Consider the following 26,318-nt stretch of genomic DNA (forward strand, 5'->3'; position numbering starts at 1 on the left):
ATACCGATAAAAGTGTACAGAACCTATCTTTGTGTGGTGTCCATCTGTGGGGGGGAAGTTGCTCGTCCGTACGATTGAAGGAGAGGGCCCTCGCCAGGAGGCCCCCCCCCCCCTTGCTCGGCCGACCCTCCGGGTCCTCGTCTAACATTGGTGGCAGCGGCAGGATCCGAGCCGACGCATAATCGTACGGAGAGTAACTCGCCCCACGAGACACAGCAGCAATGACGACGAAAGAGAGTGGAACAACCGCAAAATTTCAGATGGAACGGCTGGAAGAATACAGCCACAAAGAGTTGAAACAATTCTGCATAGACTTGGGCATCGCTACCACGGGACTGAGCACCAAAGATGACCTCAAGCACGCCTTGGAGTCTTGGGTGGAGACGGGAGCGTCCCCACCCCAAAACGAAAGCATTGAGACCACAGAAACAATTACCACCCCCATAGAAGAAAGAAGAGCGGGCCTCTCGTCCGAGGAGGCCCGAGAACGGGAGATTCCACGAGTTGGAATTGGCTCGACTCCGCTTAGATGGAGAACTAAAACTGGCAGAACAAAAGATAACCCTCGAACACTTACGGCTCCGGGAAGAACGAGAAGAGAAAAAGAGCCAGAGGGAGCTGGAAGAAAAGAGACTAGCGTACGAGCCTGAGCGCAATTTAAAAGAGCTAGAAATTCGACGACAAAACAAAGACCTCAGCGTCTCAGAGAACCAGAGCTCCGCTCCCCCTACGGACACCAAAGTCCACATTCCCAAGGACGTCGTCCGAGAATACTACCGGAACGACGATATCCAGCAATGGTTCAAGGCCTACGAGGTAGCCATGATCTCCCACCGAATTCCGCGAAAAGACTGGGGAGCTGGGTTGTGGGGGAGATTAGTCAACGAAGGAAGAGATGCCCTGCTACAACTCCCCGACCACGAAATAACATCCTACGAACACATGAAGGCCACCCTTCTCACTCGCTATGGGCTCACGCCCGAGATGTACCGGCAGCGATTTCAAGACTATAAAAGAATCCCCGGTACCACCTAGGTGGAATAAGTGAACTTTTTTAGCCGAGCCTTCGAGGGATGGATCAAAGACAGCCAGGTCACCACCTACGAACAATTATTCGACCTCATCGTGTGGGAGCACCTCTCTAATAATTGTTTCGTAGAACTAAGGCAGCATCTCCTCGATAGCAAGCTGACCGAACCCCGGAAACTCGCCATAGAAGCAGATCGATGGGAAAGCACACGGGTCCCCCGGAGTTGGCTGGGCGAACAGAACAGAGCATCCCAAGGGCACCACCGTCCGCGAGGGGGAGGAGGAGGCCAGGGTCGGGGCCGGGACACAGTCACGGTGCCCCCCACTAGCAACCCCCCGTCCCCAGCCGGAAGAGGAAGAACTCCGGCACGACCGGGATTCCGCTCCAACCTGGTCTGCCACAAATGCCAGCGACCCGGCCACTACGCCAATGATCCAAACTGTCCGAGAAACCAGAGTCCGGTGAACCGCCAGATCACCGCCGTCGCCCTAGGAGAGGGGCAAGGCGAAGTAGAAGCCGAAGAGTGCGAACAATACCAGCCCGAGTGGGAACCCGCCGCCATGTCCCTGGTCTGTCTAGGGGAAAGGGACTTGGTCCCGCGGGCCCCCATCCCCGCCAACACGCAGAAGTACAGCCAGTGGGTCACCATTAATGGACACCGGGCTGAAGCCCTCCGTGACACGGCGGCCAGTGTGACCGCAGTCCGCTGCCATCTGGTGACCCCCGATCAAATCCTACCCAACGTGCTTTGTCCAGTGAGGTCTGCGGAAAACTCCGAAAGCCTGTGCCAGATGGCCCGCGTCCCCTTCGAGTGGGGGGGGGGGGAGAAAGAGGGGGGGGGAAGAGGGGGGGAGGGGTGGTGGGGGGAGTGTCGGGCATGCTGAAAGTGACCGTCCGAGACGATGCCCCCTTGGACTGCCTCCTGGGGAACTATCTCGAGAGCTCCCCCTGGGCAGCCGTTGAGCGAAGAGAGCACTTGGGGATGCTTGGCCTCCCTGAATGGGTCTGTGCGACGACCCGATCCATGGTCGCCCGCGCCATCCCCACCACGGAAGAACCGGAGTGGCCCGAACCTCCACCGCCGATCGTCACAGAAGAGACCACCCCTGAGCCTGGTCCACCGGGGCCCAACAACGAAGAGCCTGACCCACTCCGAGACCTCCCGGAGCTGGCCCGGTGGCGCCAAGAAGGTGGCCCCACTCAGGAACAGTTCCGCCAGGAACAAAGAGCGTGTCCCTCCCTCGAGGGGCTCCGACAGCAAGCCATAGCCCAGAGCGCAGGGGATGCCTCGGGGGCCCACTGGATCTACTGGGACAACGGGCTCCTCTACAGCGAGCAAAAGATTGCCGAACTGGGAGCCAGCCGGGTGCTGGTGGTCCCCCTCCGATTCAGAGACTTCCTCTTGAACCTGGCACACAATGTGCCTCTTGCCGGGCACCTGGGGCAGGACAAGACTTACAGCCGCCTGGTGACCCATCTCGATGTAATGAACCACTGCCGGGCCTGCCCCACCTGCCAGGCCAGCGGGAAGAGCGGCCAAAAACTAAAAGTCCCCCAGCAACCCTTTCCCATCGTCACCACTCCCTTTGAGCGGGTGGGAATCGACATTGTGGGGCCCCTGGAGCCCCGGATAGCACAAGGTCACCGGTTCATACTCGTCCTGGTGGACCATGCCACCCGCTATCCCGAAGCCATCCCTCTCCGGACCGTGACAGCGCCCGTGGTGGGCCGAGCCCTGATGGGGATCTTCTTGCGGGTGGGCTTCCCCCGAGAGGTCGTCAGTGATCGGGGCACGAACTTTATCTCCAGATACATGAAGTCCCTATGGCAACAGTGTGGGGCCACCTACAAATTTACGACCCCCTATCACCCGCAAGGAAACGGACTAGTGGAACGATTCAATCGCACCCTCAAGGGTATGATCATGGGCCTGGAAGAGCCCCTACACCGCCAATGGGACGTGCTGCTCCCATGCCTCCTGTTTGCCTACCGGGAGGTCCCCCAGAAGTCCCTGGGTTTCAGCCCTTTCGAGCTCCTGTATGGGCACCCCGTCCGGGGCACCCTCAGCCTGGTCAAGGAAGGGTGGGAGGTGACCCCCCAGAAAACTCCTCCTGATGTGTACAGGTACCTCTTGACCCTCCGGAACCAGACTCGGCGGTTCAGGGAACTCGCCAAGGCCAACCTCGAAGCCAGCCAAGAGGACATGAAGCGCTGGTATGACCAAAATGCCTCATCCATCGAGTTCGAGCCGCGACAACAGGTCTGGGTCATGTCCCCGGTCGAACCTTGCGCCCTCCAGGACAAATGGACAAGACCCTTCAAGGTGGTGGAGCGCAAGGACCCCGTCACCTACCTGGTGGACCTGGAGTCCCTCCGGAACCCTCTCCGTGTCCTCCACACCAACAGACTTAAGCCACACTTTGTACGCTCTGAACTTAGCCTCCTGATGGCTACCGACAGTGGGGCTAAAGAGGACTCCGAGCCCCTCCCCGATCTCCTGAGGACCCTCGAAAAAGACGGCTCCGTGGAAGGAGTCCACCTCTCCGATGCCTTGTCCACCGCACAACGCCAAGACTGCCAAGACTTGCTACATCAATTTGCCGACCTATTCTCCCTCATCCCTGGGGTCACCCCCTGGTGCCTCCACGATGTCGACACCGGGGATAGCCCCCTATCCGGCACAGGGCGTACAGAGTACCTGATCGAGTACACGCCTGCATCCAGTCGGAGGTATTCAAGATGCTGGCTCTAGGAGTAATCGAGCCCTCCGACAGTCCCTGGGCCAGTCCGGTCGTACTGGTCCCCAAGGCCGCCGCACCTGGAGTCGCCCCAGAGCTCAGGTTTTGTGTGGACTACCGGGGCCTGAACGCTGTCACCCGGACAGACGCTCACCCCATCCCCCGAGCGGATGAACTGATCGACCGCATGGGGGCCGCCCGCTACCTGAGCATCTTTGATTTGACCGCAGGCTATTGGCAGATCGGCCTCACCCCCGGTGCCCAGGAGCGATCCGCCTTCTCCACCCCGGATGGCCACTACCACTTCAAAGTAATGCCCTTCGGAATGAAAAACGCACCCGCCACCTTCCAGAGGCTCGTAAACAAAGTATTGGCGGGACTAGAGGAGTTCAGCGCCGCCTATCTGGACGATATTGCCGTGTACAGCCGCCAATGGGCAGAACACCTCCAACACCTCCGGGAGGTCCTGATCGCCCTCCGACGGGCAGGACTAACAATGAAGGCCAGCAAGTGCCAAATCGGCCAAGGGTCCGTGACCTACCTGGGGCACCAGGTGGGAAGTGGCCTGTTGGCCCCCCTCCAGCTCAAGATCGCCGCCATTCAGGCTTGGGAGCCCCCGGTAACCCAAACAGAGGTCCGAGCCTTCCTGGGGCTCACCGGGTACTACCGGCGCTTCGTAAAAGACTATGGCAGCATTGTGGGGCCCCTCACAGAACTCACGTCCAAAAAGAACCCCCAGAAAGTACACTGGACTCCTGAGTGTCAGGCTGCCTTTGAGAAACTCAAATCCGCCATGTGCACCGCCCCCGTGCTCCAAGCCCCCGACTACAGCCGGGAATTCATAGTACAGACAGATGCCTCCGATCATGGTGTTAGGGCCGTCCTCTCCCAACTCAACACCGAGGGAGTTGACCAGCCGTTGGCCTTCATCAGCCGGCGCCTGCTGGCCCGAGAACAACGCTGGAGCACCATAGAGCGAGAGGCCTTCGCCGTGGTGTGGGCCCTCAAGAAGCTCCGGCCTTATCTCTTCGGCACCCACTTCCGGGTACAAACAGACCACCGTCCTCTGCAATGGCTGATGCAGATGCGGGGAGAGAACCCAAAGCTGTTGCGTTGGTCCATCTCCCTTCAAGGGATGGACTTCACTGTGGAGCATCGCCCAGGCTAAGATAACGCCAACGCAGACGGCCTGTCCCGCTTCTTCCGCCTCGGCGAGGAGATTACCTAAGAAGATGGGTGACTCTCCCTGCCTTCAGCTGGGGGGGACGCATGTTGGACGGGCCTCGTGGCAGGCCCGACCCCTCCCCGCATGGCGGGTCGCGGACCACTGCTACCCCTGTTCCCCGGAAAAGAACCACACCTGCAACCCGCCGGGTCAACCCCAAGCTCTTCCCCAACGGAACCCCGGCTCATAACCCTAACATTCTCGGCTGGCCCAGGTCCCTTCCCGAACCACCGTCTCCGGCCCAGCCTCCATCTTGGACCCTCCATGACCAGGCCTCGTGGCCTCGGGTCGACCTCAGCCTCAGGCCCAGCCAAGCCCCGACATCGAGGCACCACCATCCACCCAGGGGGTAAAGAGACCACTTGGCGAGTCAATGGGAGAAGGAGTGTCGATGGCTCCCCTCCGCCAGGTTTCGATCGCCCCCAGCCTCCCTGGGCGCTGGCTCCACCCCCCCTGCTGGGTGTCTGGACTCCCTCATCCCGGGCCTCCCGACCTCCAAGTGCGAGGGTCCGGACATCAAAGGGCGCCAGACCTATAACTGGGGCAGCTCCAGAGCAGGAAGGCAGTTGTATCCTGGAGTCGAGAGACACCGAGACGAACTCATCCTTGGAGGCCTGCTGGCGCTGCTGCGGCTCCTCTTCGTGAACTATCTTTGAAGGCCTGCTGTCGCTGCCGCGGCTCCTCTTCGTGAACTATCTTTGAAGGCATGCTGGCGCTGCCGCGGCTCATCCTCTTCGTGAACCATCTTGAAGGCCTGCTGGCGCTGCCGCGGCTCATCCTCTTCGTGAACCATCTTGAAGGCCTGCTGGCGCTGCCGCGGCTCATCCTCTTCGTGAACCATCTTGAAGGCCTGCTGGCGCTGCCACGGCTCATCCTCTTCGTGAACCATCTTTGAAGGCCTGCTGGCGCTGCCGCGGCTCATCCTCTTCGTGAACCATCTTGAAGGCCTGCTGGCGCTGCCGCTGCCCCTACTTGCGAACCCTCCAGCTCGAGGATTGTGAGCTACACACCCGCTACCCCTGTACCGGACCGGTACTGAGACTGTCCCGCTACCCCCTTCCCCAAAGAGACTAGAATTGACGGGATCATCGTATCCTGGTCCTGCTGTATCGTCAAGTTAACCTGCCTAAGAATACCGATAAAAGTGTACAGAACCTATCTTTGTGTGGTTTCCATCTGTGGGGGGGGGGGGGGAGGGGGGGAAGTTGCTCGTCCGTACGATTGAAGGAGAGGGACCTCGCCAGGAGGCCTCTCCCCCTTTCTCGGCCGACCCTCCGGGTCCCCGTCTAACAAGGACTATGGCAGCATTGTGGGCCCCTCACAGAACTAACGTCAAAGAAGCACCCCCCGAAGGTACACTGGACCCCCGAGTGTCAGACCGCCTTTAAGACCCTCAAGACAGCGATGTGCACCGCGCCAGTGCTCCAAGCTCCCGACTACAGCCGGGAGTTCGTGGTACAGACCGATGCCTCCGATCACGGCATCGGAGCCGTTCTCTCCCAAATCAATGCAGAGGGAGTTGACCAGCCGGTAGCCTTCATCAGCCGACGTCTGCTGGCCCGAGAACAGCGCTGGAGCACCATTGAGAGAGAGGCCTTCACCGTGGTATGGGCCCTCAAGAAGCTCCGAACCTATCTCTTCGGTACCCACTTCCGGGTGCAAACGGACCACCGAACCTCTGCAATGGCGGATGCAGATGCGAGGGGAGAATCCGAAGCTGTTGTGTTGGTCCATCTCCCTGCAAGGGATGGACTTCACTGTGGAGCATCGCCCAGGCAACGACCACGCCAACACAGACGGCCTGTCCCGCTTCTTCCGCCTCGGCAAGGAGAATACCCAAGGAGATGGGTGACTCTCCCTGCCTTCAGCTGGGGGGGGGGGGGGGACGCATGTTGGACCCGGCCTCGTGGCGTGGTCCGACCCCTCCCGCATGGCGGGTTCCGGACTACCATTACCCCTGTTCCCCGGACAAGAGCCGCACCTTCCGCCCCTCCGGCTCTTCCCCGACGGAACTCCAACTCCTATCCGCAACCTTCTCGGCTGGCCCGGACCCTTTTCCCGGACCACCGTCCCCGGCCCAGCCGCCATCTTGGACCCTCCACGACCAGGCCTCGTGGCCTTGGGTCGACCTCAGCCTCAGGCCCAGCCAAGCCCCGACATCGAGGCACCACCATCCACCCAGGGGGTAAAGAGACCACTTGGCGAGTCAATGGGAGAAGGAGTGTCGATGGCTCCCATCCGCCTGGTTTCGATCGCCCCCGGCCTCCCTGGGCGCTGGCTCCACCCCCCTGCTGGGTGTCTGGACTCCCTCATCCCGGACCCCCCGACCTCCAAGTGCGAGGGTCCGGACATCAAAGGGCACCAGACCTACAACTGGGGCAGCTCCAGAGCAGGAAGTTAGTTGTATCCTGGAGTCGAGAAACACGAGACAAACTCATCCTTGGAGGCCTGCTGGCGCTGCCGCGGCTCCTCTTTGTGAACTATCCTTGAAGGCCTGCTGGCGCTGCCGCGGCTCATCTTCGTGAACCATCCTTGAAGGCCTGCTGGCGCTGCCGCGGCTCATCTTCGTGAACTATCCTTGAAGGCCTGCTGGTGCTGCCGCGGCTCATCTTCGTGAACTATCCTTGAAGGCCTGCTGGCGCTGCCGCGGCTCATCTTCCTGAACCATCCTTGAAGGCCTGCTGGCGCTGCCGCGGCTCATCTTCGTGAACCATCCTTGAAAGCCTGCTGGCGCTGCCGCGGCCCCTGCCAGAGAACCATCCAGCTCGAGGATTGAGAGCTGTCCGCCCGATACCCCTGTACCAGACCGGTACCGAGACTGTCCCGCTACCCCTTTCCCACAGAGACTAGAATTGCCGGGATCCCAGTATCCTGTTCTTCCTGTATCGTTACGATAACCTGCCTAGAATACTGATAAAAGTGTTGAGAACCTATCTTTGTGTGGCGTTCATCTGTGGGGGGTGGTTGCCATCCGTACGATCTGAGGAGAGGACCCTCGCCAGGAGGTCTCTCCCCCCTTGCTCGGCCGACCCTCAGGTTTCATGTCTAACAGGTAGAGTGAGGGCGGTAGAGTTGTAGAGTGAGGGCGGTAGAGTTGTAGAGTGAGGGCGGTAGAGTTGTAGAGTGAGGGCGGTAGAGTGAGGGCAGTAGAGAGGTAGAGTGAGTGCGGTAGAGTGAAGGCAGTAGAGTTGTTGAGTGAGGGCGGTCGAGTGAGGGCGGTAGAGTGGTAAAGTGAGGGCGGTCGAGTGAGGGCGGTAGAGTGAGGGCGTGATGGCGGTAGAGTGGTAGAGTGAGGGCGGTAGAGTGAGGGCGGTAGAGTGAGGGCGGTAGAGTGAGGGCGGTAGAGTGAGGGCGGTAGAGTGAGGGCGGTAGAGTGAGGGCGGTAGAGTGAGGGCGGTAGAGTGAGGGCGGTAGAGTGAGGGCGGTAGAGTGAGGGCGGTAGAGTGAGGGCGGTAGAGTGAGGGCGGTAGACAGGTAGAGTGAGTGCAGTAGAGTTAGGGCAGTAGAGTGGTAATGTGAGAGGGTAGAGTGGTAAAGTGAGGGCGGTAGAGAGAGGGCAGTAGAGAGAGGGCGGTAGAGTGAGGGCGGTAGAGTGAGGGCGGTAGAGTGAGGGCGGTAGAGTGAGGGCGGTAGAGTGAGGGCGGTAGAGTGTGGGCGGTAGAGTGTGGGCGGTAGAGTGTGGGCGGTAGAGTGAGGGCGGTATATTGAGGCTGGTAAAGTGGTAGAGTGAGGGCGGTAGAGTGGTGAGGGTGTGTGAGGGCGTGTAAGGATGTGTGGGAGTGAGGGGTGTGAGGATGATGGGGTGTGAGTGGGTGAGGGGCGTGAGGGCGAGTGAGGGTGAGAGGGTGTGAAGAGGTGTGAGGGGTGTGTGTGAAGGTGAGAGGGTGTGTGAGGGTGAGAGGGTGTGTGATGGTGAGAGGGTGTGTGAGCGTGGGTGAGTGTGAGGGTGTGTGAGCGTGGGTGAGTGTGAGGGGATGTGAGGGTGAGGAAGTGTGAGGGGATGTGAGGGTGAGGGAGTGTGAGGGGATGTGAGGGTGAGGGAGTGTGAGGGGATGTGAGGGTGAGGGAGTGTGAGGGGATGTGAGGGTGAGGGAGTGTGAGGGGATGTGAGGGTGAGGGAGTGTGAGGGGATGTGAGGGTGAGGGAGTGTGTGAGGGAGTGTGTGAGGGAGGGTGAGGGTGAGAGGGTGAGTGAGGGTGAGAGGGTGAGTGAGGGTGAGAGGGTGAGTGAGGGTGAGAGGGTGAGTGAGGGTGAGAGGGTGAGTGAGGGTGAGAGGGTGAGTGAGGGTGAGAGGGTGAGTGAGGGTGAGAGGGTGAGTGAGGGTGAGAGGGTGAGTGAGGGTGAGAGGGTGAGTGAGGGTGAGAGGGTGAGTGAGGGTGAGAGGGTGGGTGAGGGTGAGAGGGTGGGTGAGGGTGAGAGGGTGGGTGAGGGTGAAAGGGTGGGTGAGGGTGAAAGGGTGGGTGAGGGTGAAAGGGTGGGTGAGGGGGTGAAAGGGTGGGTGAGGGGGTGAAAGGGTGGGTGAGGGGGTGAAAGGGTGGGTGAGGGGGTGAAAGGGTGGGTGAGGGGGTGAGAGGGTGGGTGAGGGGGTGAGAGGGTGGGTGAGGGGGTGGGTGAGGGGGTGAGAGGGTGGGTGAGAGGGTGAGAGGGTGGGTGAGGGGGTGAGAGGGTGGGTGAGAGGGTGAGGGTGTGTGTGAGCGTGGGTGGGTGTGAGGGTGAGGGAGTGTGAGGGGGTGTGAGGGTGAGGGAGTGTGAGGGGGTGTGAGGGTGGGTGGGGGGTGTGAGGGGGTGTGGGTGAGAGGGTGTGTGAGGGTGAGAGGGTGTGTGAGGGTGAAAGGGTGTGTGAGGGTGAAAGGGTGAGTGAGGGTGAAAGGGTGAGTGAGGGTGAAAGGGTGAGTGAGGGTGAAAGGGTGAGTGAGGGTGAAAGGGTGAGTGAGGGTGAAAGGATGAGTGATGGTGAAAGGGTGAGTGAGGGTGAAAGGGTGAGTGAGGGTGAAAGGGTGAGTGAGGGTGAAAGGGTGAGTGAGGGTGAAAGGGTGAGTGAGGGTGAAAGGGTGAAAGGGTGAGTGACGGTGAGAGGGTGAGTGAGGGTGAGAGGGTGAGTGAGGGTGTGAGGGTGGGTGAGGGGGTGAGGGTGTGAGGGTGGGTGAGGGGGTGAGAGGGTGGGTGAGGGGGTGAGAGGGTGGGTGAGGGGGTGAGAGGGTGGGTGAGGGGGTGCGAGGGTGGGTGAGGGGGTGCGAGGGTGGGTGAGGGGGTGCGAGGGTGGGTGAGGGGGTGCGAGGGTGGGTGAGGGGGTGCGAGGGAGTGTGTGAGGGGGTGCGAGGGAGTGTGTGAGGGGGTGCGAGGGAGTGTGTGAGGGAGGGTGAGGGGGTGTGTGAAGGTGAGAGGGTGTGTGAGGGTGAGAGGGTGTGTGAGGATGTGTGAGGGTGAGGGTGTGTGGGGAGGGTGAGGGGGTGAGAGGGTGTGTGAGGGTGAGAGTGTGTGAGGGTGAGAGGGTGTGTGGGGGTGAGAGGGTGTGTGGGGGTGAGAGGGTGAGTGAGGGTGAGAGGGTGAGAGGGTGAGTGAGGGTGAGAGGGTGAGTGAGGGTGAAAGGGTGAGTGAGGGTGAAAGGGTGAGTGAGGGTGAAAGGGTGAGTGAGGGTGAAAGGGTGAGTGAGGGTGAAAGGGTGAGTGAGGGTGAAAGGGTGAGTGAGGGTGAGAGGGTGAGTGAGGGTGAGAGGGTGAGTGAGGGTGTGAGGGTGGGTGAGGGGGTGAGGTGGTGTGTTAGGGTGAGGGAGTGTGTGAGGGAGGGTGAGGGGGGGGGGTGTGAGGGTGAGAGGGTGTGTGAGGGTGAGAGGGCGTGTGAGGGTGAGAGGGCATGTGAAGGTGAGAGGGCGTGTGAGGGTGAGAGGGCGTGTGAGGGTGAGAGGGCGTGTGAGGGTGAGAGGGCGTGTGAGGGTGAGAGGGCGTGTGAGGGTGAGAGGGCGTGTGAGGGTGAGAGGGCGTGTGAGGGTGAGAGGGCGTGTGAGGGTGAGAGGGCGTGTGAGGGTGAGGGGGCGTGTGAGGTGAGGGGGCGTGTGAGGGTGAGAGGGCGTGTGAGGGTGAGAGGGCGTGTAGGGTGAGAGGGGGTGTGAGGGTGAGAGGGGGTGTGAGGGTGAGGTGGTGTGTTAGGGTGAGAGGGTGTGTTAGGGTGAGAGGGTGTGTGAAGGTGAGGGGGTGTGTGAAGGTGAGGGGGTGGGTGAGTGTGAGGGGGTGGGTGACTGTGAGGGGGTGTGTGAGGGTGAGGGGGTGTGTGAGGGTGAGAGGGTGTGGGTAGGGGGTGTGGAGGGAGGGGGTGTGTGAGGGTGATGTGGTGTGTGAGGGTGAGAGGTTTGAGGTGTGTGAGAGGGTGTGAGAGGGTGAGAGAGCGTAGAAGCGGGGTGTGAGGGGTGTGTGAGGGGGAGAGGGTGTGTGAGGGATGAGATGAGCTTGTTAGCTTATACTTATTTCCTTTTGAGGAGGTGTGTGAGAAGGTGAGGAGGTGTGTGTGAGGGTGAAAGGGTGTGTGAGGGTGAAAGGGTGTGTGAGGGTGAAAGGGTGTGTGAGGGTGAAAGGGTGTGTGAGGGTGAAAGGGTGTGTGAGGGTGAAAGGGTGTGTGAGGGTGAAAGGGTGTGTGAGGGTGAAAGGGTGTGTGAGGGTGAAAGGGTGTGTGAGGGTGAAAGGGTGTGTGAGGGTGAAAGGGTCTGTGAGGGTGAAAGGGTCTGTGAGGGTGAAAGGGTCTGTGAGGGTGAAAGGGTCTGTGAGGGTGAAAGGGTCTGTGAGGGTGAAAGGGTCTGTGAGGGTGAAAGGGTCTGTGAGGGTGAAAGGGTCTGTGAGGGTGAAAGGGTCTGTGAGGGTGAAAGGGTCTGTGAGGGTGTGAGGGGGAGGGGTGTGTGAGGGAGGGTGAGTGGGTGTGAGGGAGGGTGAGGGGGTGTGAAGGAGGGTGAGGGGGTGTGAAGGAGGGTGAGGGGGGCGAGGGGGGCGAGGGTGAGAGGGTGTGTGAGGGTGGGTGAGGAGGTGTTTGAGGGCGAGGTGTGTGAGGATGAGGGGGTGTGTGAGGGTGAGGAGGTGTGTGAGGGTGAGGAGGTGTGTGAGGGTGAGGAGGTGTGTGAGAGTGAGGGGGTGTGAGGGTGGTGAGGGGGGTGAGGGGGTTTGAGGATGTGAGGGGGTGAGGGTGAGTGAGGGTGAGTGAGAGAGGGTGAGAGGGTGTGTGAGGGTGAGGAGGTGTGTGAGGGTCCGAAGTAAAGGGTAGCAGGGCAGACATCATAAGACAGAGAGAAGAGATGGCGTGGTGACTGCGTTGGTCAGTTTCAGAATCAGGAGGGGCAGAGTCAGCAAAGTCTGCGAGGGATCAACGTGTCTAGAGGTACAGCATAGCGGATGTAGCATTGCAGCTAGCAAGTCGAGTGTTTTAAAGGTGAGTGTCCCTAGAGAGATTGCAACAAAGCAACAGCATTTGAGGAGCAAGGCTACTGTAAACATGCACGCTAATTGTTCACTTTCGTTTAGAAAAAAACCCGAGAAAGGTTCAGAGAACGCCGAACAAAACACGGCTTCCCCGCGAAATGGATGCAAAAAAAACCAAGCTCTCGATATTGCTGTGTGTGTGGTGGTGGTGGGGGGGGGGGGGGGGGCAGCCTTTGAAGTCTGATGCAGAGGCACAGACAAATGGTGGTGTGTGATTTGACTGGCGGATCAGATCAAAGAAAGTGTGGAGGGACATTGGCGAGTGAGGGGGTGTGCAGCCTGGTGAGCTGAAGTGGCAGCAGAGGTGGAGCGGAGTGCGCGGGCACGAGCACGTGGTTGTGCTCACATGCACTGTGTCCGATCCGCAGTTTTGTTAGACTTTTTAGGTCGCCTACTATAATCTCGCCAACAAGCATTGCTAAAGCAATGCCGTAGGCTCGACCTAAAAAGGAAGACACAATAAAGCAAGCAGTAAAAAACACCAGACTACAGAATTCCATACTTATCAAGGCTGCATGTCCCTTCTGTGCCTAGTATTTGCTACACACCAGAATCCAAGATTCGAACCAAGAAGGGAACACAGTGGGACAAAGAATGTGGTCATGCCAGTCTTCCTTTAAAATAGGTTAATTATGGACTAGCTCCCTCGGTGCCTCCTAGATATCGATTTACCCTCCCCAATCTAGTATATAAAAGGATCATGTTGTCAACCGAGAGACCTGGGTTCATACGGCGTCTAATAGCATCATTGCTTTCACTAGTTTTCAAGAACACAAAATACAGTGAATCACATAACAAACAGAACAGAGGAAGCATAAAGGAACAAGTATTAACAAGACGTGAGCGTGCACTGACTAAACCTGTCATGGGGCGGGACTTTCGTCTTCTGAAGCCCGCGCCCTCGGAGTGGCTGACCCAGAGGAGCAGTGGTGACGCGGGGCTCCAATGCCCGAGGGAGAGCCCCGCGGATGCTCCAGAAGAAAATGTGTCTTTTGTGGCAATGATGGGGAAAGCCAGCCTTCTGTCAAAAAATACAAAAGCCTATCAAAGTATCTTAACAAAACAACTTCTGATATGAAGGCTGAATAATGTTCTTTTACTTCTGATTCTTTATAAAGCTCGTAACTCGCCAATTTCGTGGCCAACACCATATCCAGTAGTTGTAAATAGAAGCCTGCTGATTGTTGGGTTAAAAGTATTGTCCTAGGCAATGGAAGACACACACTTGCTTCTTTCACCCACAAGCAAGAAAGAGTGGAAGTTGTGCCATGAAATGGCAGGCTATGTATTCCGTCGTTATGGAACTGGTCATACTTGTGCTCTAGAACCTGAGACTGAAAGGTACCAAAGAATACAAACTGGGTTAATCCTAGGACAAACAGTCCAGCAACAACGCTTTAATTGGCCATAACCTCCTATAAATTGTGGCAATACCAATAACAAAGGAAAATAGTTCAAAATAGATGCGGACATCCAGCAGCAGAGGCTTTTCCCAGCCTAAGCCCTCGCAAACTGAGGCAGTAGTACCCTTACTCAAAAGGAGGCGGATCCCTGGACCTGAAAATCAAGTCTCCACATAGACACTTCGTTTCCAATGCATAACCTATACTCACCTTAAATACTTACAGATGAGAAATAGCCAAGGTATCAGCCCACCTTAGTTCCTGCACATTGCTGTAGTAGATTATGCTATACACCCTAGCTCAAACTGCAATATCAAACAGAAAACAAGCACTGGCGTTGCCAATAGGTCTCGCAGTAGGAAAGTTGGAGCTATTACAATTGCAAATAACAATGCCTTTTATTTTTGTTTTCATTTTAAAAACATAAAGGGCTTTGTCATTTACAAAACCAATAGCTCCAACTTTCCTACTGCGAGACCTATTGTGCACTGCACAGTGTGGGTGTGAGTGGCGTTGCGTGGGTGAGTGGCGTTGCGTGGGTGAGTGGCGTTGCGTGGGTGAGTGGCGTTGCGTGGGTGAGTGGGGGAGGGGGCGAGGCAAGCAGGGAACAAGTTAAACAAGTTTTAAAAGGAGACGAAACTGAAAGCCTTTGAAGTACACAGGCATGCTGTGACGGAGGTGTGAGAGGTCACACCTCCGTCACAGCATGCTTAATAGCAGTTATTGTGTGGTGTAAATCATCTGAAAGCTCCTGGGTTGGTAAGACGCTACACTTCCCTGCAACATGTCACACCTTTTATACAAAAGGACCATGCATGCTTGTATTTTGTGGTTCATATGTAAAAGGTTGAAGGCAAACTAAAAGCCTATGATGCGCAACGCAGTTATTTAAAATACCGGGACTAGTTGAAGGTATTACACGTGGCATTTGGTACGCTTGGCAGCAACTCATCATAGCCGATGATTGAGGTTTGAAGAGAGGAAAGAAAATTTCAAGTATTAACTAATACATTCAAGTTGCATGCGCTCTCATAATACACCTTCAACGCATGAGTTTCCTTATTCTGGCCAGTGCGACGCATTAACTTTAAGAAAGGCGCTCTCCCATGTCTGGATTGCATCTCCCAATTGGATTGCAATGATACAGTGGACTACGTTTCCCAAGTGATTGTTAGTGCCAAAATTATCCTTCAGGGAAGAGAAAACAATGATCTGTTCTCTTCTTCTGAGTTACTTTTCCACAGAGCGGGCACTTTAGACCTCGTCGAAGAGAGTGTCTAGGAACACTTATGCCTCCAGACCACAGAGGGCATAGCGATCACATTTCGTGTTCAAAAAGGTTCACCTTCAGATTGGAGGCGATGTCCAATGTCCGGCATACATTTCCCAGAGGGCCTTGCGAAGCGGTAGGTTCACTGCTAGAGAAGAAACTGTCTATTCATTTGCCACAATAGATGTATGCCATTGTGTAGCGAGTCTCTCTTCAGAGATAACTTTTGGCTTAGAGTATAGTGAGGTTACACGCCGTCTTCTGTTACGGTGCTGCTCGTGGTTAGTCTACAATACCTAGAGTGCTGATGCATGCTCCAGCAGTGTTGTGTAACGGGGCGTATCAAAATTAAGAAACTACAATTTCCGGCATGCCTCGGTTGCAAAGAAGCTGAGAAGTGTTTTACTTACCATCGAAAAAATAAAAACAAGCATTGGCAAAGCAGGCAAGTCTTTCGTGCTGAAAGTGAAACCAGCCCTCGGCATTGCTGTGGTGGGGGAGGGGGGCGGGGGCGGGGGAGAGGCAAGCAGGGAACAAGTTAAACAAGTTTTAAAAGGAGACGAAACTGAAAGCCTTTGAAGTACACAGGCATGCTGTGACGGAGGTGTGAGAGGTCTGGCAGGGAACAGATGGCCTGGCCGTGAAGCAGGGGGCGGGGCAGCGCTAGGGAAGCCTGTGGGAGGGTGATTGATGACTTTGATGTGGGGAGGGAGGAGAGCCTTTAGCGAGCCTGCAGGAGAAATGCTGCCGATGCGCGTGCATGTTTAATCACGTGATTCACGAGAACTGCATGAAAACCGCGGGGCTGAAAGCCCCTGGTTTGACGATGATTTTCGCCACTTGAATTCTCGCTCCGCTCGATGTGCTTGCGCGCATCAATAGGTCGCGAGACCTAAAAAGGCTACCACCATGTAAACTGGGTCTTGGCACAGCCACAGACCCTTACAATGTATTATCTAAGGTTCTCTATAATTTGTTTGTAATATTATATCCTCTTCAATAACCTGCTTTTGTGAGATATAACAGACTGCTCTACATTTACATAAATCCAAGACCGATTTAAAACGAGTGGTAGAATACTCCCTTTCTCCGTACACACCTCGAGAATGTTTACATAAACTGAATGTATCTCCCCAAAAAAGCAGGACAGTTACCAGATACAGTACATTCCATAAATACGTTGTACACATCGATATCCCATTACGATGGAGCGGAATGCATATTAATAAAGTTACTTTTAGGAGCTTATGCCTAGAAGAACCACCAATTAGAACATAAAACACTTAACCTCAACAACAAGTTGGACGACTACCAAAAATACAAAGGGAAGACATTCTTTAACAGGAAAATAAACTTTCAGCTATGCAAGAGCAAACACACCAACAAAAGTTAACACAAGTTAAAACCTGGAAACCAACAACTGGGTACAACATACATTACATCTTTATTTACCTGAGGAAAAACTCTCAAAACACATATTTGACCACAGCCAAGACACTGGCGGCTTTTAGGGGACTCAAAGAATGCCCCAGGAAAGTGTACTGTGATGGCATTGGCTTCTGTGGAGAGATGGGAGAGTACTTTAGACTCAAAGAATGCCCCAGGAAAGTGTACTGTGATGGCATTGGCTTCTGTGGAGAGATGGGAGAGTACTTTAGATGACAAGAACGCCCAAAGACGCTGCCACTGGAATTATGCAAGTCTGCAGCAGCAGTCTTCCCAATATGATTGTGCATTTTCCACATAATTTATTGTTTGCTGCATAATTTACAGACTTTAACAAAAACTTTTTCATTTTGTACACATCAAAAGGTACAACAAGCATTGGCATAGCCAATAGGTCTCGCCTTTGGGAACTTATAAGTGTTTGGACATGCAACAGTTGTTGCACCAAGGATATTGTGCTGCATAACTAAAAACGTATAAGTTCCAAAAAGTGAGTTCTATTGGCTATGCCAATGCTCTCTGCCTCCCAACACACACTTTAAAAAAAAAAACTTTAATAAGCCCGGCGCCGTCTTCACGGACACCGCACTATGCAATACAATAGGTGTTGCTTTTGGTATTGTAAATAACAATGCCTTTTAATTTTTTTAAGGCATTGCCATTTACGATGTCAATAGCTCAAATTAATGTAATTGTGAGATCTATTGCATTGCAAATGCTTGTTTCTTTTGCCTCTGCTCGCTTATTAGGATTGTTGTGTTTTTTGGCCATCCGAACGTGCTCAGCTGATGGTTTAAATCAAGTCCTTATATTGATTTGTTTCCTCTCCCCCAATCACCCTCGTCCAGCTGTCGCTTGGCCTTGGCGGCATACCCTGTGCTTCTCCGACCATCGAATACTCTTAAAAATTGCATTTTAGCAAGTCATTACAACTCTTTAAATCGTGAGGCGCTCCATGTCTGTTTGAAGAGCCGTCTCTCTTGAAGTCGTCTGTGCCTGCCCCTACCCTGCCCCGCTCAGAGCAACCACCTTTGGCTGGCTCTTCCCTGCAAGAATCCGCCTCCTCCTAATACAAAATACATTTCCGCAGCATCTGAAGGGTTATTTGCCTCGGCTGACCATGCCTCATGTACTAGTGCTTGGCTTTTATAGCGCCATGTCCATGAGGATGTGCTTGAGAAACAAAAGCATATTAAACCAAACAATTACTACTCATTGCAACATAAACCATTCTGGTCGTTGGGCAGTGACTTTCGTAACATCAATCTAACACTGTCCCAAGGAGAAAAGTTATCTAGGTCAATTTATAAATTTCTGATGTTTTATAACCGCTGCGTGTAACTCATCAGCTACTTCAAACCGCTTAATTTATTATATACGTGTGCACATCTCTCTCGACATTGACACGGCTCACAAAGAAACTATATCTTTAGAGTTATGAGAGGTAGAATGTTAATGTGTGGGTTTGCTTAAAAGTGGTTAAGTATTTTTGGAGGGCATGGGGGAAGGGAGTGGGGTTTTATAGAGGGATCGCTTTCCCATAAAGTTTTTTTCTTTACAATAAAACTATGATACCAGCAGCACACCTGTAGAAGAGCACAATTAATTTGCGCAGAATGGGTCTTTTAAAAATCCCTTCTTCAGTACAACATACCATTAGGTCACATTCGAGAAGAGCTTCATTTGATGTCGCATGCACAGAGGGCGCCTAATTGCTAAATTACTACTCGATATTTACACATTTTAGGTACTCCTCTTTAAATGCAGACTGCTTTTTTTTTTATTCCATCCTGGAGCAATCGATTACAATACATGCGTTAAGATTTATTTTTAAGAAACAGGGTGATTTACTGATTTGCCAATAATCACAGAATATTGAGTAAATGAGAATGCTCACATTTGAATCCGAGGTTCTAAATGCGGCTGCTGTGGCTTTAGGTCAACAACTCCTTTGTAACCCGACCACTGTGAACTCGGAGAATTGGGTCTCTGTGTGACTTAAAGACATACCAGGAAACACAAACCGTTCCATGGGCTGGCCCAAAATAGGGCCATGAACTTTTCTACTACACATTCCGCCCCCACACATTTATAAGATTTACAGAGCGGGATTGTGGGGGAGCGAACATCCATAAACTGGCACGCTCCGCACCTCAAATAATCTCAAAGACAGAAGCAAACAACGCCACTTTGCCAAGACCTGTACAGCCGGCACTCTAGTTCACGTCGGCAACCAACTACTTAACTGTACAATGACTTAACTGCCGTACTCTTGCTTATGAAAACGGGCAAGAGCGCAACACGGGTACAAAATCATTTTCCCCTCGTGTGGACGGCTGGGATCAGAAGCTTTTCTAGAGCCGTTCACCTAGATTGCATGGTGGTGCACTGACCAGCTGCAAAATGACACCCTTGTTTGCCATTGCCCCGGTGAGTAGCTCCCATTCAAGATCTGTGTCTGGGAAACCATTACTTTATGGCGGCTGTCGCTTTAAAGGGGCTGATAAGAGGCAGACACTATAGGCCTGATTCCACATTGATCATGCAAAAAGTGTTGAAGTAATTGGTCTGTTGTGGCTTTTCATAATTAGCAGCAAATGCCTTTTAGTCTCTTTAATCGTTAAAAAGTGTCTAACTCTAAAGTGATAGAAAGTAGAATTCAAACCTGCAGATCAAGGGTTACGGCGTGACAAAAGTAGGACCTCACCATACACACTGTCAAAATTATGAATGTGATGCTTATAAAGCGCTGTTTACCAGTTGGTTGTACTGTGCACCAGCAAGAAAAAACAAGGACGAGAAACGAAAGTAATAACTAAAACATGCACAAGCGCCCCGCGCTAAAAGTGGGAGAGTTGAGAGGAGTGCAGCCAAAGCTTTTCCCTTGCGGGAGCGCGCCAGGGGCACCATGTGTTTGTAAGTTAATTACAAACATTTGGTGTCAAGCCCGCTCCCGCAAGGGCATCGCCAAACGTGCACGCGTGGTCATTGAAGGCAATGGAACGCGTGCACGTTTAAAGAACAAAAACCGAAGCAATAGCTTAAGGTCTTTTTCCTATGCACCGCATGTGCCTACGTAGGCGAGACCTAAAAAACCGGAGAGATGTGTTGCATCGCAGTGGAAGACCCTTCACAAAACTTGACTGGTCACTTGTTAGTTGCTGTATTTTGGTGTTAAATTGGTACTAATGGTGTGCCCGGTCCGTGTTAACATCTAAAAATATGAACAATAAGGATGTAGTACTATTGCAAAATATGACACATTACACTGCATAATTTGCATTTTCTTGTAGCATAATTTAGACAACCCTGCAGCATGCTTCTCCGCAGCTGCATAATTCTAGTCGCCCTGCCCAAAGATTATAAACCAGATTTCTCCAACAAGGAGTTTGGGACGTACTGGTAGCTCTTCAGCTTCTTATAAGTAGATCTCCCGGGTGCAGCCCATCCTACTCAGAGACACATGCTGTGCTGAATTTATATACATATACCAAAACTGAAAAGCCTGTATTTGAGAAATAAAGGTGTGCATTTTCAAAACTCATTAGCTGATGTTTAGAGAAAGATTTTTCATTTTCCAAAATATATTTGAAGTTCATTTATTATTCAAACATTGAAGCAGCTCTGGAGATACTTATTACTAATATTATCTTCGTGCCAGGGGCATTGCAGCTATGGCTGCCAAGTATTAGCCATATAAAAGCATTCCAAAATGATAGTTTTTTTTGTTGTTTACGTTACTGCTGTCAACCCCTGCCCAATGCACGGAGGTGGTCACTGCTACCAATCTTGCCTGCGGTGGCCAATAATGTGATCTTGTCTGATGTGCTCATTATTACAGTAATAATACAGTGCTAATAATATTAGTAGCTCTGGATGATTTTCATTGAAGATAACTAGCTCCTATTACATAAATGTTTGGAGAACCTTGCTATAAACCATTTTCATACAACCAACAAAGGAAACTTGTAACCAAGTGTATATCAGAGAGAAGAGTTACAAATCTCAAAATGGACACACAAACTGCAGTAAATCTAGTAGAAATGGTGCACTAGTAAAATCGGCTGGGATAATAAATGAAATCAGCGACTGAAGATCAACTACAACAGCTCGTCAAAAATCTCACGAAGAAATATAAATGAATACTTGAAATTCTCTTGTATTTTTGTCTACCAATCTCCAAAGCTTGCGGCAGAAGTCAGTCTTCTAAACTTTTATTCCAAGAACTTCCTATCTGCACCTGAAGACACGCAAGCCAGAATATCCGGGTAAACACATTTCTTGAGCAAAAAACAAACAAAAAAAACACCAAAAAAAGTTTCTCGAAGCCAATTTAAAATTGCCTGGTTTCAAATCCTCATCAAAAATACAAATGGTTTGGGGGTATGGCTTCGCCACGGAACGCAATTGCCACCAACTAATCTAGCTCTGTAGCACATCAGACAGCCTTCCGTATATCCGCCTAATAATCTGCCGCCCTTGCAGGGGAAAGGCCACCAAAATCAAAACTGAAGCCGGAACGTCGAAAGGGGGACTCGCTCAACCCCCAGAAAGCAGAGAAACCGGAGTCCCGGGCAGTGGCCTGCACGGGATCGAAGGCCGGGAGCTGCTGTATCGAGGGGGTTGGCGTGGTGCCCTGAAGATCCAGCCCATCTTGGACAGGAGTCCACGGACAACTCAGCGCTTGAGCCTGTGCAGGGAGACGAGTCTGCCCGGTTCCTGGAATCCTGTCCCAGACGTGGGTGGTCGCGGTCAGATCACCCGCGACCGACGAGGAAGTGGTCCAGGCAGGCTTGTGCCACTAAAGCCCAAGGAGGTAGCCACGGGGAGAAGTACAGGGGAAGTCCGGTCCGGTGCCCAGGACCCTGCGGCATCCCGGGCGCCAATACGCTGGCCTTTCTGCTGCTGCAAGGTAGTAGACGACCTGAGGTGCCATATCAGGCTGCATAGAGATGGCAAAGCGGGGGCTGGTGCTGCGGAGTGCCAAGTTTGAACTTAGCCCATCGGCCCTTAGAGGGCTGGCCAGTGCCTGGTGGAATTACTGCACGGGCTTTCCCAAGTACGCGTGGAGAGCCAGGAACTGGCTGAAAATCCAACTGACCACACAATCTCAGAAGCCCAGAACTATTGCACCCAGTATAGCGGCGGAGAAGGCAGCAAGGGCGCCTTGAACACCGGAGGCGCAAGTCACTATCGCGCGGTGCCTGGGAGTGTGTGTGCCCCCCACCCGGACGCCAGCAGTATAGAGACACTAAGTGAACTGCGAAGCGCAACTGGCCGTTGCAGAGCAGAAGGGATTCCAGCCTAGGCGTGAGGGACCTTGAACTCACATGAGGGCTGTCCCTGCTGGTCTTCCGAAAAAACGTCGAGTGCCAAGGGCGCAAAAGTAACGCAGCAAACTAAACTTGACAAATATGCGCTGCCAAGACAGGCCGACCCTGAACATGGCTATAAGGGGAAAAAGATGCCTGGGTCTGAGGGGGAAATTCCGGACCTGACATTAAAAGATATAATGGATAATTTGTTGTGAAAAAAAAAAATATATATAATGGATGTCATCTCTGGTGTGCGGGCATCCCTTGAACAGAGTAAGGACACAATCACATCTGAAGTGATGCTGATCCGAGCAGACCTGACTAAAACTGAAGAGCAAGTTAAACAAATGGAAATTATCACTGCTAGCCTCATGGGAGACAAAGCGCAATTGCAGCAAGACATCAAGAACCTGCAAGCCTTTCGCAAATTTGCAGAGGACAAGTTTGAGGACTATGAAGGACTCTCCAGACGGAATAACGTGAGGATCATAAGCGTGACGGAGAGGGCGGAGGGACCAGCCGCGGACATACTCGTGGAAGAACTCATCCTCAAGCATCTTCAGGCCAAAGAACTGTCAAAATTCTTTGTAGTCGAAAGGGTGCATAGAGTTCCTGGGGGGGGGGGCAGTCCGAAACCTGGGGCACCTTCCCGCCCAATGTTGGCAAGACTCTTAAATATCAGAGACAGAGATATTAATCTGCAGACCTCACGTGCAAGCCCCCCCTTGAAATATGAGAACTCCATGATATCCTTTTTTCCAGATTTCACCTTTTTTCCAGATTTCACTTTGAACATACATCGACCATGACAATTCTTCTACGAGGTGAAGAAGAGTCTTCGAGACAAAGGTTTAAAATATTCTATGTTGTTTACGTCCCTGCTCTGTGTTGAAGCAGAGGGCAGGGTCTGGTTTTTTTTATGCCCCAGAGGCGGCTGCGGACTGGCTCGAAGGCTGGAGAGCTGCGAAGGATCAAAAGGCCCATTAGGTGGCTGATCAGGCCGGCTCATCTGCGGGCTTAGCCTGATGCCTGGAGGCAGGTATCTGCGCCTCGCCCGGGAGGTGGCTTTGATCTGAAGCGAGGGCGGAACTTATGTGACGCACACTCGTCTGACTGCATTAATTGAATGTCCCATGTATTCCTTTTTCTTGGTGTTGAAAGGGCCAATCTGGCAGGACACAGTATTGTTTGTCATAGAAGTGGGTCGGAGTGGTGGAGCATCCACCCCCTATTATATTCTACTTTTAGTTCCAGTTTGGGCGACAGGCACTCTGCATAGTTGAATCATGAGCAGTTTTAGGCCCAGGGTGCATGGGAGCACGTAGAGGGGGAGTTTGGGTGGAGTGGGGTTGTTATAGGTTTTGTTTGACAGAGCGACATTACGTATCTCCTCTCTCTTTTAGTGATATGTAATCTTTGAACCTACACATGGGGATGCACTGGGAAAAGACCTTTAAGCTCCTAAGTTGGAATGTGAACGGGCCCTAGTATCGGAGTGTTAGTTGTCAAATGCCACGCCAGAGGTAGTTTTTCTCTAGGCAACTCCTGCAAGGCCATAAGCAGTTGGGGCTACCGTCTGGTGGCGCATTCTGGTTTCACCACGGGTTCCAGGAGAGTAGGCATTTTAATAAAAAAAACTCCTTCCCAATGTCAATACAAAACATGTGGACTGACAGGATGGGTAGATATGCAGCAATTTCTGTGCAGTGGGAGGGTAAGGCACTCACGTTGGTATCAGTGTATATCCCACCTGGGTTACAGGGCCAGTCTTTTGGAGATCTGGGTAAAATAGTGTCATTCCCCAAGATTTGTCTGGCCGTAGGAGTAGATTCTAATTCAGTAGTGTCAGGCTTTCTGGACCGCTGTCCTCCCCGTACCCTCAGCCCTTCACAGAGTTGGCTCCCAGACTTTCTTGAAGCTATGGGCTTTGTGGACACGTGGAGGGTGTTCGACCCGGGTCACATTCAACACACCTTTCACTCCGGGGCTCACAACAGCCTATCTCGAATAGACTGCCTCCTTACTCCGGCACACCAAGCGGGAAAATCAGGCACCTCGCCCGAGGTATATATGATCACTCCCCACTGTGGGCAGAGGTTGTCATAGGTAAGAGGAGGGTGGGGTGAGTGGCGGCTGTCAACCCGTGGTACCTCAGGACACCCAGTGGTGAAAGACAAGGTAGTAGCAGCTATTGAAAATTACTTCCTAGATAACAGGGAAACAGTGAATTCATCTCAAACCCTCTGGGAAGCCTTCAAAACTGTGGTGCAGTGTCAGGCACTCTCGCTAATAGCGGGGTGTGGAAAAGTCAAAGGACTTGACTCGCTTGGAAGATGAAATCCTCTGCCTTGAAGACGGTGGCGGGGAGCCAATGATACAAGACAGGCTGCACACCCTGGAGCTTTAAACAAACTGAATATAAAGCCATAGCGACTGACATGGCAAAGTCACTGGGTAGAGACAAAGAGGGTAGGTTCTATGACCAGGGGGATAAGACCGGGAAATTACTGACATGGCTGGATAAAAAAAAAAATTTTAAAAGAAGAAGAGCTGGCAAGCAGACTGGTCCCGGAACTACTGGAGAGATCCGGGAAGTTGTATCGGACGCGCAAGAGATCGCTACTGAGTTTGCTGATTATTATCGCTCCATATGCAGTGCGAGTTCTTCCTTCACAGAAGAGGACTCGCAAGCAGACTGGTCCCGGAACTACTGGAGAGATCCGGGAAGTTGTATCGGACGCGCAAGAGATCGCTACTGAGTTTGCTGATTGTTATCGCTCCATATGCAGTGCGAGCTCTTCCTTCACAGAAGAGGACTCGCAAGCCCCGATTAGAGATATAAAGCTTCCCTCCTTGACATTTGATGACAAAGACCTGCTAGAAAGCAACTTGACTAATGACGAGGTTGCCCAGGCGATTAGAAGCCTCCAGCCCGGTAAGGCTTCGGGCCCCAACGGCCTGCCAATCAAGATTTACAAGCTGAAGCCAGACCTACTTGCCACATACATGCGAGATATGTTTGAAGAAAGTCGAGAATTGGGGCTGGTCCCACTAGACAAAAGGGTTGCCACATTGGTCGCCATACATAAAAGTGACAAGCCTAGAGATGCATGCTCGTCCTACAGGCCCATCTCGCTGCTAAATGCCGACCCCAACATACTCACCAAAATTCTGGCCAGACGCCTGGTCCAGATAATAAACTAGTACACCCAGACCAATCGGGCTTCATGCCCCACCGGATTACCGCCTTGAACCTGAGGAGACTACACGGCGTGTTGGGGCGCAGGGCACAATTCAAGACGATGCAGTCGTAGTCTCGCTGGATGTCACGATGGCCTTCGATACAACAGAGTGGCCGTATCTATTTGCAGTCTTGACCACAATGGGATTTGGATCCAATTTTTATCGGGTGGGTGTGCCTTTAGTATGCAAGGCCTCTGGCGCAAGTGATCGTTAATAAGAAAAAGGAAGGTATTCGAGCTGAGCCGGGGGATGCGACAGGGGTGTCCTCTGTCTCCCCTCCTCTTTGTTCTTACACTGGAACCATTGGCGGCCTGGATTCGTGGAGATCTAATAATCTGGGGGCTAAAACGTGGGAGAACCGCATTTCTCTTTATCCGGACGATATTCTGTTTCTTGCACCCCCCCTCCCCAAAGTCGTCAATCCACAGACTTCTTAATATATTCACAACTTTGGGAAGTACTCTGGATGTACGATCAACTAGAGTAAATTCCTGATGTATTTACTCAGTGGTGAGATACTCCACTACCTAGAGGGTGTCCCATGAATGAAGAGAAAGACTGCTTCCTGTATTTGGGATTCTTTATTACAACAGATCCCAAAGCTAGCTATGATCGGAATCTATTCCCCCGCTGCAAAGACTGAAGCATACTGTAGTCAATTGGAAGACCTTACCACTCATTATTGGGGAGGGCGTCATAATTCAAAATGGTGCCTCTACCACGTTTTTTTATATGCGCTCCAGAATCCCCCTCCAAACTATTTTAAGGAGGTGGAAAGTCTCCAGAGGGAATTGCTATGGGATGGCCGCCCCCGCATAGCCCTTCCCAAGCTAGTTTTGAGTTGGTATGACGGGGGATTGGGCTACTAGACATCAGGAAGTATTATTGGGTGGCTCACCTGCCAGACATAAACCAATGTATTTATATCGACAGGGGGATGACTCAGGTTATAGAATGGACAAGTGGTTATTGCCATGGGGGAGCTATAACATTGCCCTCTATTCTAGACCCAAGAAAATTCCCCTAACAGGACCAACCAGACACTCAGTGCATGTGTGGCGCACAGTAATAGGAACCTGGGGTGGGAACGCAAGCTCATGATGGCGACTCCTTTGTGGGACTCGGAGCAACAGGGGACTGAGGCGCTCAGAGGGGTTTGATAGGTGGGACCTAATAGGATCCCGAAAA

At 53.0% G+C, this 26,318-nt stretch overlaps 1 protein-coding gene across 8 annotated transcripts in view; it reads right to left on the reverse strand.

The window, feature by feature from the left end:
• The window catches only part of WDTC1 (WD and tetratricopeptide repeats 1), a 524,512-nt gene that overhangs the window by 461,446 nt on the left and 36,748 nt on the right, over window positions 1-26,318 (reverse strand). For 2 of the 8 annotated variants that reach the window (XM_086957607.1, XM_086957602.1), the window contains exon 2: window positions 16,579-16,685. The exons of 4 other annotated variants lie outside the window; for them this stretch is intronic. The gene's annotated coding sequence lies outside the window, so the exon portion shown is untranslated. Of the gene's footprint in view, window positions 1-13,583; window positions 13,788-16,578; window positions 16,686-26,318 lie in introns of those variants that run through there. 2 more of the 8 variants (XM_086957608.1, XM_086957603.1) reach the window with 2 other exon arrangements.

This window comes from Lissotriton vulgaris, chromosome 2_1 (assembly GCF_964263255.1).
Source record: "Lissotriton vulgaris chromosome 2_1, aLisVul1.2, whole genome shotgun sequence".
Lineage (NCBI taxonomy): Eukaryota > Metazoa > Chordata > Amphibia > Caudata > Salamandridae > Lissotriton > Lissotriton vulgaris.